At 43.0% G+C, this 11,652-nt stretch overlaps 1 long non-coding RNA gene across 1 annotated transcript; it reads right to left on the bottom strand.

The window, feature by feature from the left end:
* Window positions 1-1,962: 1,962 nt before the first annotated feature.
* On the bottom strand, window positions 1,963-9,997 carry LOC139075336 (uncharacterized). Its single transcript, XR_011525639.1, has 4 exons — window positions 9,856-9,997; window positions 7,385-7,436; window positions 6,620-6,728; window positions 1,963-2,033 (listed from the first exon to the last, which is right to left on the bottom strand). It is a non-coding gene; the product is annotated as an uncharacterized lncRNA (long non-coding RNA).
* Between the last annotated feature and the right edge of the window lie 1,655 nt (window positions 9,998-11,652).

Here is an 11,652-nt window from a genome sequence, read left to right as displayed (position 1 = left end):
AGTGAGCTCTTTGTAACGGCAGAGATTGAAATAGAGCCTAGATCTCTCAGGATGACCAAAAAAAAAAAATCCTGCATTGAAAAGGCGGTTTCCAAAAAGCATTCTACCAGCTTTGTAATTCCATAATCATTTCTTATTTGCTTTTAAAAAATATATTTTAAAGTAAAAATAGAACACTGTCTGCGTTATTATAGAGAGCACAGACTAGGTGGTCAGAACAAAAAGTATATATTTTTTCAATGTTAGGAGGGCATTTCTTCACATGCCCACAAAATAACCAGCAAAAGCTGTAGCAGGAGATGTAAACCATTGCTGGACTTGTTTGCAATGACCTACACTTGATCTATTTTTAGTCTCAAGGAAAGTGAAATAATGAGAAAATAGACAGTTTGGTTGCCATGGTTATTCCCATCCACTAGCTCATCTCACCATCCATTTTCCATCATTTCTGATAACCCAGTTTCCCAAAGTGATATTTTAGGAGCCTATAACCCAGGCTCTTTATTTAACGGGTTCCCCTGGTGCCACCCTCATCCAGCCACTTTTCACAGCTTCCCTTTGTCTTGCCAGTCTTCAGCATGGCTGGGGAATGGAAAATGCCCAGCCTACGGCTTCCAAGAGTTTTCAGTGCAGGTAAGTCTTGTGCTTGGCCGCAACCGCTTCAGGATCTTCATGGGTTCCTGAAACTCAAGGACACATCCTTCCCTATGTCGCCAGGGCTAAAAACAATTGAGATGGTGGGTGGCTGTTTTCTTTAACACTAATTTCACTTATTTTATAAGCAGCGCACCTTGACAGGGGAGGCAGGTAGAATTTAAGAAAACACAGTCTGGAGAATATACTACCTTGTGAAACTGGACATCTCTCTTGGTTGCTTCGGATTTCTTTAGTAGCTGACAAAGACATATCCCAACTTTTGGCAGAAGCCCAAGAGGATGGAACAAATCCTGTTGGGGCCTCTTTAGAGACACTTTATAGGGAATTACCCTCGCTTGGTAAATTCTGGTCTGTGTCATAGCAGGTTGTGGGAGTTTGGCTTTCTATAGACTCATGCAATATTTTTTAAAGATATTGCTGGTGTCACACTTCTAAACACTAGGTGGCAACCTTGCCTTTTGTGTCACCAGTCGAAGCCATTATATAAAATCATATTAAGGAAATAAATTAAACCACCAAATCTCAGCCTTCCTCTATCACAGTTTTATTTTAATATTGGCATCCAGATAGAACAAACAGCAAAAGGCCATCCTTAAAAGCAGGCTCAAATTAGGGGAGCATTAAATATATATAGACTTGAATTTTTTAGCAGCATTCATCACAATTGTTAAAATTCCCTCAGCTTCCTGCATGTGGATTAAACACTGGTTCCAGGGATGGAGGATTCTCTGGGGAACAAGAGATGAGGCCCTTGCTTTTGTGGAGCTTGCATTGAAGTGGAGGAGGCACACACTATACAAATATATGAAAATGATTTTAGATGATAACTGCAATGAAAAAATGACAGCACAGTGTAATAGCAACAGTGGGGAAAGAGATGGTGGTCAGGAAAGGCTTCTGAGGAGATGACAGACAACCCAAAGCCCGAATGAAGAGAAGGAGCCAGCCGGGCCAAGAGCAGGGGAACAGTGGTCCAGGTGGAGGGAAGAGCAGTGCAGCAGCCCTGGATGGGGACAAGCTCGAGTGTTAAAGAAATAGAAAGAAGATAATGTGGCTGGCGCATGGGGAGGGGAGGGAACTGGACGATAAGCAGGGGCCAGACCACATAAGATAGTTGGCCAAGGAAGGAGACGGAATTGTATTCCAGGCTCGATAGGCAGCTCTGGAGACAGAGTTGGAAGGGTGAAGGGACCTGAGTTCATCCTAACCATTGTTGCCAACGAGAATGTATTAGGCTCCTTACAGTGCTCATGGTGGGCTGACCATTAAGATAGCAGGTTTAGTAGACCCAGCTCCCACCCTAGGACCTCCCAACCAGGAACAGACCTCAGGGCCACAGCACACCCCAGTGAAGGCATCCTTTTGAGTGTGGATCTCTGCAAGGAAAAAGCATAACAGAGAAAAATTCAATTCTTTGAACCACTAAACACTGCGACAAGCATCTATTTCCTACTGAGAAAGTATTTTAACCCACTAACCTCCTTTATGCCAGAAAGAAAAACAGAAGAGGTAGAATTTTCCCATCATGATACACACAGATCAAATTTAGGCTCTGGGAGACGTGAGTTCTGCCTGGCTGTCTTTGCCTGGCACCTAACAATGAAGCTTTATAATAAATGATGATGGCAACAAATTGATAAGAGATGATCTATTTAATGCACTAACTGAGGCATTTTAGCCAGAAAGCAAACATTCTAAAATAAAGGCAGTCTTGCTCAGCTAGTCCTAAGACTTGCCTTTCGATACAGCCACACCCAGACCTGTTTATGGCCTACACTGCTCGCTCAGCTTTGTGGGTGGCATTGAGCAGCACCTCGGGAGGCTGCGAGCAGAAGGGGGTGGAGGAAGCTTTGCCTGCTGACCACACAAAACAAAGACAAAGGAACAGGACTGTATTTTCCTGCCAACTGCATGTGTACACAGACGATCACATGGAGCTAAGCTGCCCTTTTATGACTTTTCCCCCGTTTTTGAGGTTGCTCTGATCAGTGTCATCAACTGAGAAGCTGACCCATTCAAGGATCATCAATGAGGAGTGCATAGCTCATGGGGTCAGTGTCCAAGTGGACAGAACATGCCCCATTGAGAGGGGACAGCCACTCCCCAGTTGGGGCCAACTGTTTCCATGCAAAAATGTGGTTACTGACGTTATAGGATCTCCTGATTGTTCTAGAAAAACTGGAAATCCAGATTTTCATCTGAAGTTTCCTGCTTTTTAAAATGTCGGCAACTGATTCAATGAAAAAAAAACCTTTGATGGCCAAATATAATGTCTACGGGCCTTATGTGGCCTGTGGGCCACCTGTTTGTAAACTCTGCTTCAGTCATTTATTTTCTAATATGTATTGTGAAAATTTCAAATGTGTAGAAAAGTTGAAATAATTTTCCAGTGAACACCTCTGTATACTATCCCCCAGATTCTACTTGCTTTACCATACATCTATTCAGCTGCTTATTTTAATAGGATTTTAGTTCCGTGGAAATTTGAAGGGGCAGGAAAGAGGGAAGGAGAGGGCACGTCCTGTGGAGGTGACTCTAGTCTATTACCTCGTTTCTTAAAATTCAGCCTCAGGAGGAGGGGGAAATGGGGAATCGCTAATCAAAGGGTGTGAAGTTTGAGCGATGCAAAATGAGTCACTTCTAGAGATCTGCTGTACAACACTGTACCTATAGAAGGCAATACTGTACTGTACACTGGAAAATCTGCTAAGAGGGTAGATATCACGTCAAATGTTCTTGCCAAATTAAAATTAATAATTAATTAATTAATGAAAATTAATGATAGTAAATGTTTTAAAAATTCAACCTCTTTTGCACATGTGGGAACCCCGAGAAAGACTATTTTCAACCTCCAAGAAGTTTTCTATTTGGCCGAGATTTAATAATGGGCCCTAGGGGGCCCGCCCAGTGACATAGTGGATAAGTTCACACACTCCACTTCAGCAGCCCGGGGTTCACCAGTTTGGATCCTGTGTGTGGACCTGCACACTGCTCATCAAGCCATGCTGTGGTGACATCCCACCTAGAAGAACTAGAAGGACTTACAACTGCGTATACAACTATGTACTGAGACTTTGGGGAGAAAAAAAAGAGGCAGATTGGCAACAGATGTTAGCTCAGGGCCAATCTTCCTCACCAAAATAAAAAAGCATAAAAGAATCATTAAAAATAGGCGCTAGGAATTAGAGGTGTCAAAGCCCTGGTGAGCCATGTCAGCACTGGGCAGACCCCACCTGCCTCTTGAAGTGATGTCCCCAGGAGTGAGCCCCTGCACGCTGGAGGGTTTTGTGGACTAAAGAGAGCACACATTCTTCTGCCACCTCCCTGGACATAGTCAGAACCTCTGACACTTCAGAAGTGAGACCTGGAAGGTCCAGGCAGGGCCACGGGCCGTGGATTACCTTTCACTGCCCTCAGTTTAGTTAGAAAGGGGTAGGTGCAGACCATGGGATCCTGACCAGGAAGAGAGCCCGCAGTTAGTTAGAGATGTCACTCGCCCTGAGTATGTGTGAGCGGAGCCTCTTCGCACACGGGATGCTCATTTTGTGTGGGAGGTTAGAGTTGAAAGCCTTGACTGTGAAAACTGATTATTTTAATTAAGTCTCAGGAGACTTGATGCAGAACACTTCTCGGAGGTTGAAAATAGACTTTCTCAGCGTTCCCACATGTGCACTGGGACCCAGGGAAGGTATTTAAATCCCAACAGCAGCTCTGGTGTTGGCTTGTCTGGAGACATTGATCAGCAGCCTGCTCTTGTCCTTTGTGGTGACTGAGGAGCACTGAGGGACAAGAGGGAGAGAAAGCTTTCGTGCCTACTCCTGTCCCCCACTGCTTTCCACTGAGCTGAAGGAAAATTACATTCCCCGTGCGTGCGGGAGGAGCGTATCATTAAGGGATGGTAATCACCATGGTAACCAAGGATAGTCTGCTACAAGCAAAGGGAAAAAGAAAGAGCGTCAGGCCAGAGCTTGCTACACCCACATTAGCTCAAAATGCTCAGGCTTTTAAGTAATATGGAAAAGGAATATATTTTCTAGACTGACAGCTGGACCAAATTTTAGAATCATTAAATTCTTAAAGTGAAAGAAGGCTTATGGAATGGCCAAGGGCTGCAACCAACTGCTTCAGGGTCAGCTGATCAGGTAAATAATCTGGCCAGTGACACCATAGGTGGGGGGGGGGGCGGCAGGAGAGCATGTACAAAGCTGGAACCCGGCTCTGAGAGAAGGGGCAACAGCTTCTGCAGCTGCAGCCAATTGCAGCAAGAGGAGAGGCAAGCCCTGTTATGTTAGATAGTGCAATTTTCAAAGAAAGCTGAGAATGCAGATTTTTATGTGAAGTATCCTAATTTTGACTACTAATGAAAACTAACTTCAAGCAGGTCAAATAAAACACATCTGTGAACTCCAGTTTACAACATTTGGTTCAATATGTACACCCACTCTTTTTTCTTAAACCTTGAGGATACTGAGGCCTGGAAAACTTGTTATTCATGCAGGTCACACAGTCAGTTGGTGAGCAAGTCAGACCTCTGGGGTCTGGACTCCCAGTACAGTGCTCCTTCCCTTGTAAAATGTTGTGGTGAGAAGGCAGCTTAGCTCCAGGGGCCTCGTTCCTACTCTAATTGGTACATAAACGCTGCTGGCAGTAGGCCTTCCTATGGGCTAAAAATTTAAATGCCATAAAAACAGTTCTCAGAGAGTATGAGCTGTGTGGGTCTACCCATTCCTATCCGTTCCTTGTTAGATCGTTTGTTGAATAGTTTGTGTTTACTGTTACATAGAATTTTTAAAATTATATTTTTAACTGGTAGCTGTTTGTATACAGAAAGCTATTAATTTTCTCATTACATTTGTAATACCCACTTTACTGAGTTTACTTACTTTTCTCTAATGACACATCAACTCATTGTCATGGAATTTCTAAATATAGAACCAAATCTTCCTCAACTAATTGTTATTTTACTCCTTTATCTCTTTTTCTTGTCTTTGCACTAATTAATACTTCAGCAGGACAGTGTTAATTAAGAGTAGTTAGTGGGCATCTTTGTCACATTCCCAAATTCAGTAGGAATTCTTCTTTTGTCTCACCATTAAGCATGATGCTGGCTTTTTCTATATTTCTTAAACATATTAAGAAGGTATCTATTCCTATTTTATTAAGAACAGTTTGAAAAACAATGAGTATATATTATATTTTATCAAATTCTTTTTTTTAGCACCAGTAGAGATGACTAAATAGTCTATTCCTTTGAGAAATATGGGGAACTACATTCCTAAATTTCCTCGTGTAGAATCACCTTTGCCTTCCCGAGTGAGGTCTATTCTTTTAAAGTTCTGCTGGATTCTGGTTGCAAACATTTCATCTAAGGTGCTTGTATTCATATATGGTCAATTGTTCTCTTTTGTTGTGATATCTTTGACAGGTTTTTTCATCGATGCTATTCGATATTTACAAAATAATTTGAAGGCTTTGCTTCTCTCCTCTATACTCAAATGGTGTAAATAGCATGGGGGTTGTCTGGTCTTTAAAGATTTGATTGACTTTAACTATGACAATTTCGAAGTCCCATGGCCCTGACCAAGTCTGGCCCCCACTCTTCTCCAATGACCAATTCTGTCTCCTGACGGAGAGGCCCTCTCCTTCACGTCCTCCCCCCGAGAGTGTGTGATCTGCCTCCTTGTCAGGAACAGCTTTCATCTCCCTTCCTTTAATCCAATTTCTTAATCCTGGTGGCTGAAAATCCCGTTTCCCTCAGAGTGCCTCTCAAGGCCTAGGAGTCTTCAAAGGAACTAGAACCCTTCTGTGACAACCCAAGGGCTGAGGTGTCAGTATAGAGTAGATTCATTCAGGCTACCTCTTTCCTCCTGCTTAGAAGGAGTACCAGACCCAAGGGGCTTGTTGCACTTAATCACTAGTCTTCAGCATTTGTTAGAGCTCTGTGTATTAAGTGTGGCTTTACCTGGCCAGTATGGGGATTTCTCTTCTTCCTCTTTTACTTTGTCCAATTCTTATCCTCTTCACTTTTTCCTTCTCTTCCTCTCTCCTTCTTTTCTATTCCTTTCCTCCTGCTAATGACAGAGGTATGCGTAGACTAGATTGTAAGACCAGGAGACATTCTGGCCTATCTTTGTGTAGCTCAAATCCTGGATTCTAGCCTTTCACCAACATTTTTGTTGTAATAAAACCAAGATCATTACAGCGTCTCCTAGCCACTCCAAATGAGTCATATTGGCAATGAAACTTCAATAATTTCATTTTTTCCGCCATCCTTCCCATAGATGAAACCGCTAATGGAATTGACTACAGCTGGGTAGAAGAGATATTCTGCACCAAATACTCCATTTCCTCATCAGGATGCTCTCAAACTAACCTGCGAGCTCAAGAGTTTTCTTGACCCAATGGACATTTTGAGGATGTGGTCCAGAGAAGAAAAGCTCCAGGCCTGGACCACATGAATGTTAAAATTGGGGCAAATTGAAAATCACATGCCCTAAAGATGAGAACCAGAAGTTGCCCTTCCCTAGACATCTTATTATCAAGAGGAAGAATGTGCATGGCCTTCTTGGGGCTGATCGTTTCCAGATCAGGCAAAACTGTGCCACACATTTTCTGGGATCTCTGTGCCCAATCCTATGCTCTTTCTGCAGCCCATCATCCTAGATGAGTTTGGGGCAAAATTACAACCAAAGAAAGAAATTTGCTGATGACAAGAACACGTTCTCACCGTCATAAACAGGAACAGGTGGCTGAGCAGCAGGTTCTTAAATACTGGGCCACTACAAGAGAGGGAAGAGAGTAATACAACATTTGCACTTGCAAAAATATCCTGCCTTTAATAACAACTTTACACTGTAAATGCAAATGATATGTTAAACTCAGTGGAGAATGGCATGATATTGCCATAGTTATTTGGTAGGACAGTAAAACAATGTTAGCAGAAGCCCTGCTAGGCACTTGACTGGTACTTAACATTTTCAAAGGTTCTGACAGGCAGCAATTCATAGTAAGGCTTTCCATGTGCTTTCTCTGGCTTGACGGTACTTTAGAAGCACGTAAATAGCTCTTTTCTACATGCACGCCTGAATGAAGTAGCTGGCTTGGTCTATATCCTCAACTGACAGTTTTTAAAGGTGCCGCAGCCGTGGAGGAAGTCAAATTATGGACTACTTAGCAGCCTAGAAATTAGTGGTCCTTCACTTGAGACTTTAATCTCTAGTTATGGAGAAGAAATAATATCAGTTTCTCTTCCTGGTTTTCACTTTTCTGTGCCAGCATACCCCGTTAATGAAGCCCCGGAGAATACAAAGTCTTTAATCAGATTTTAGAAATGCACATGTACCAACTTTGTCAATAATAACAAAAACTTCATGGGACAGAAAACAGTTTTATCTATGCCCCCCCCCCACACACACACAGAATTTACCATCCATACTATTGACCAAATATGTGAAAGCAATCTATTCCATAAATGACTCATTGTACATTTTTATTGGGTCAAGGCATGTATTTCTTTTGAGGATGAGATTCCAAACTCCCTTGGATTATTTTTCATAGTTTATTACAGTCTTCTTTCTCTAGGTTGTGACAAAGATTCTTTGCTTGACCAAACTTTAGTCAGGCTCCTGAACCTTCTCCTAGGCCAATTCATGCACTTCCTTATAAAATCAAGTTTTACCAAGAACCCTGCTAAGTCAGTTCAGCAAGAGTCCCCTGTCCTCTATATCTTAACCCCCTTGATATCTAATCAGGTTCTTCATCCTCCACGATCCTCCAGTCTCATTCCCCTGGCCTGTCTTCAGCAAAGATCCTGTTAGGTTGGTTCAGCCAGAAACCCCCCAACCCATGACGTTTCCCCTCGGTAATTTTCCGTCCACTGAACCCCACCCTGCTCCTTGGCTATAAATCCCCACTTGCGCGTGTTGTATTCAGAATTGGGCCCAGTTCTATACGTGGTCTCTTTTCCCCCTATTGCAAAAGTCCTGAATGTGATCTGTTTTTACTGCTTTACCTACTGCCCAGCTCTGTTTTTTCTTTGAGAGTTAGACAACTATGGTCATATACTTATTGTCCACTTCTAGGAAAATTATTCTAATTAAAAATAAATACCTATGGACAAGTTAGAAAAAATAGACTTTCAACTTTTCTTTATGCCGAAAGACAGCATAAAAAACGTAAACAAAAACGTGTACTTCAATCCACACACAGCATTACTGAAGCTGTCCCACATACAAAGCATGTGCGAGGCATAAGGATATCGTGATGAACAAAACGTGGTTCCTGCCTTTAAAGATTTCACAGCCCATCTGCGTGAAAGAAAATGACTATCTGGACTAAAGTATAATAGTATTTAAAGTAGAGGTGTGCCATAGATAGATCATAGATAGATGATGATGACAGATAAATAGACAGATATAGATAGATAGATAGATAGACAGACAGACAGAGATAGATAGATAGATAGATAGGATGGAGATACAAAGGAGAAAACAATTCATATGCTTGGGATCATAGGGTGATCAGAGAAAGCTAGAGAGAGGAGCTGGTGTTTTAACTTAACTACAAAGTTTAAGTAAGTAGCTACCTGCTGGACAAGGAGAAGGTGGTTCTGGGCAGAGGGCAGAGGTACCACAAAAGCAAAGGTGGAGAAGTAAGAAGACACATAGCACTGTCCCCCACTACTCCTGAAGCCCAAGGATTCCAGCCCAGCATGAAGTCAAAGCTCAGTAAGCTTTTGCTGAATGCACAGATGCAGACATGAATGAGGCAGTCCAGGGAAGAAACATAAGCCATTGATCTCAAAATTGGGACAGTCCTGAGAAGCTGATCTAGCTAAAGTGTGACATCTGACAGAAGGTGGTGGCTAGACTAGTGAGTTTGTGAAAGGCGTGTGATAGAAGCCCAACTGCATTTCTCACTGGGATAAAGCTTTTGACCATGAGAAAATTTTCAGCAGAAAAAGATGAGAACTGGAAGGGACCTTAGAGAGCACCTAATTCAGTCCTGAAAGGTTACAACAATGGGCTCAAGCTCCAGATTCTGTGTCCTAGCGCTGGTCCCCCCACAGTCAACACTGAATGACCCATCACAGCCAAGGCCTCCGACCACTCTGAAGGAGGGAAGAAACAGAGGAAAGAAGGAAGGGGTGCAGAGTACACGGGAAGAAAAGCAGGCAAGCAGACAAGCAGGCTGGCTGACCTGTGGACCCCGGCCTGAGATTTGGCTGGCATTTGGTTTATTCCTCAGCATCTTGCTGGAAGGGAAACTCCCTTGAGCCCAGTTCCCATCAGAGCAAAGGAACAGCTTTTCACAGCCTGCTACACAGAAACAAGCCGCCTTCAGTCCCTCTCGGGGAGGACGGGCTTTTGTGGGACTTCAGCAACAGTGTTGGTCCTTTTTTCCCCACTCCACCAGGGCAATTGGTTGCAAGTTTCCAACCCAGCCCTTCAAACTCTTACAGGAAATTCCTAGAGACTAATTAGTCTGGCTACAAAGTCTTTGGCAGCTCAGCTCTGAAGCCCTCCTTTGAATTCTAAAGGAACCGGCAGAGGCCCTTGGGCCTCTGCTCCTGGGCTTTCCCCAGCTTTGACCCAGACACCTGGGTGGGATGGGTTTCCCCATGTGGAAGAAAATTGATCCTTGATTTCTTTGCCCCAGTGTTCTCCTATTCCAGGTGTCCTGAATTAAATATTCTTCTTACAGAGGAGGAGGTTTTAACCTAGTGGTTCTTAAACTTTAGTATGCATCAGAATCACCTGCAGGGTTTGCTAAAGCGCAGATTGCTGCCCCCGGCCCCGATTCTGACAGTAAGTTCAAGTCGAGCCTGAATTTGGATTTCAAACAAGGTCCCAGATGATGCTAATACTTGTGCGCTATCATAGCTCATACTTTGAGAACCACTAAATCAGGAATCTGGTCTTATATTTGTTTCTTTTTTTTCTGCAAACAAGTTCTTCTCTACCTACCTACACCTAAAAATTGCCAGGAATTCCTAAATTAGGAATCAGGCCTTGTATTTTTTCCTGCAAACAAGTTCTTCTCTGCCCTCCTGTACCTCAAAATGGCCCTCTGTCCTTCTTGGGAACATAATTATTTCATCGATTAATTACTGTTCAATCTACTTATCACGACAGCAATTTTGTTCCTGTCATCATGAGACATTCTTAATTTTATTTCCTGCCTCTCTTATCTGGACAAGCATCTTATTTATAATCTCCAGGCCCAAATACATGTATAACAGAAACAATAGAACAATATAGTCCAGAGAACAAAGACTTTGTTCTTTCCTAAGAAAAAGGAGCTTCAGTTGAAAGCTTGTGCAAGCTTTAGATACAAAATGGAGTAGCATGCACATGGAGTGATGGTAAATTTCCTGCTAGCATTCTAATAGGCTCTGTTAGTGAGGAAATTTTTTCCCTGGAGAAGGTTAAGAATTGGTGCCAGAATTAATTAAGGAAAAAAGGTGAGTGAATCTTTTCCTCTGTTGAATAGTCTATTCCACGTGGCCTTGCTTGCTCTAGTAATACCAGACAAGGTATAGTGTGAGTTTCTCCACTGGTGCCCTGAGCTGTCCTTCAAGAGATGCCAGGGCAGGGCCATTGAGCTATTAGAGGGGTTGGGTAAATCCACAAACTCCCTCTCGTAATGATTTGTCACATGTTGGGCTACTTCTGAAGAGGGAAGGAAGCTCCGTGGGCAGTATTTCTGAGCTCGTGAGAAGACACAATTAGAAGTCAGTTTTGGAGGTGGCCACTTGGGCCACCCAGATCGATGGCCTGGAGTGGAGATAGGGAGGTATAGTCCACTCTGGGTGTTACAAGATACCAAAAGCTACAGTTATTTGCAGGTGGCATGGGTCTGGGAGTGGGGCAACAGAACAGGCGTTAAAGAGTTGTGAAATGTGGATTGAACATGGAAAAAAATGTCTCCAAGAGAGAAATGACAGAGGGTTGTGGAGAGTTGAGATGAGTAGATGTGAATTTTTGGAGGCGACTA

This window comes from Equus przewalskii, chromosome 13 (assembly GCF_037783145.1).
Source record: "Equus przewalskii isolate Varuska chromosome 13, EquPr2, whole genome shotgun sequence".
In the NCBI taxonomy this organism is placed as follows: Eukaryota; Metazoa; Chordata; class Mammalia; order Perissodactyla; family Equidae; genus Equus; species Equus przewalskii.
Note: the sequence above shows the minus strand (reverse complement) of the source record. Positions and strands in the feature narration are given on the sequence as shown.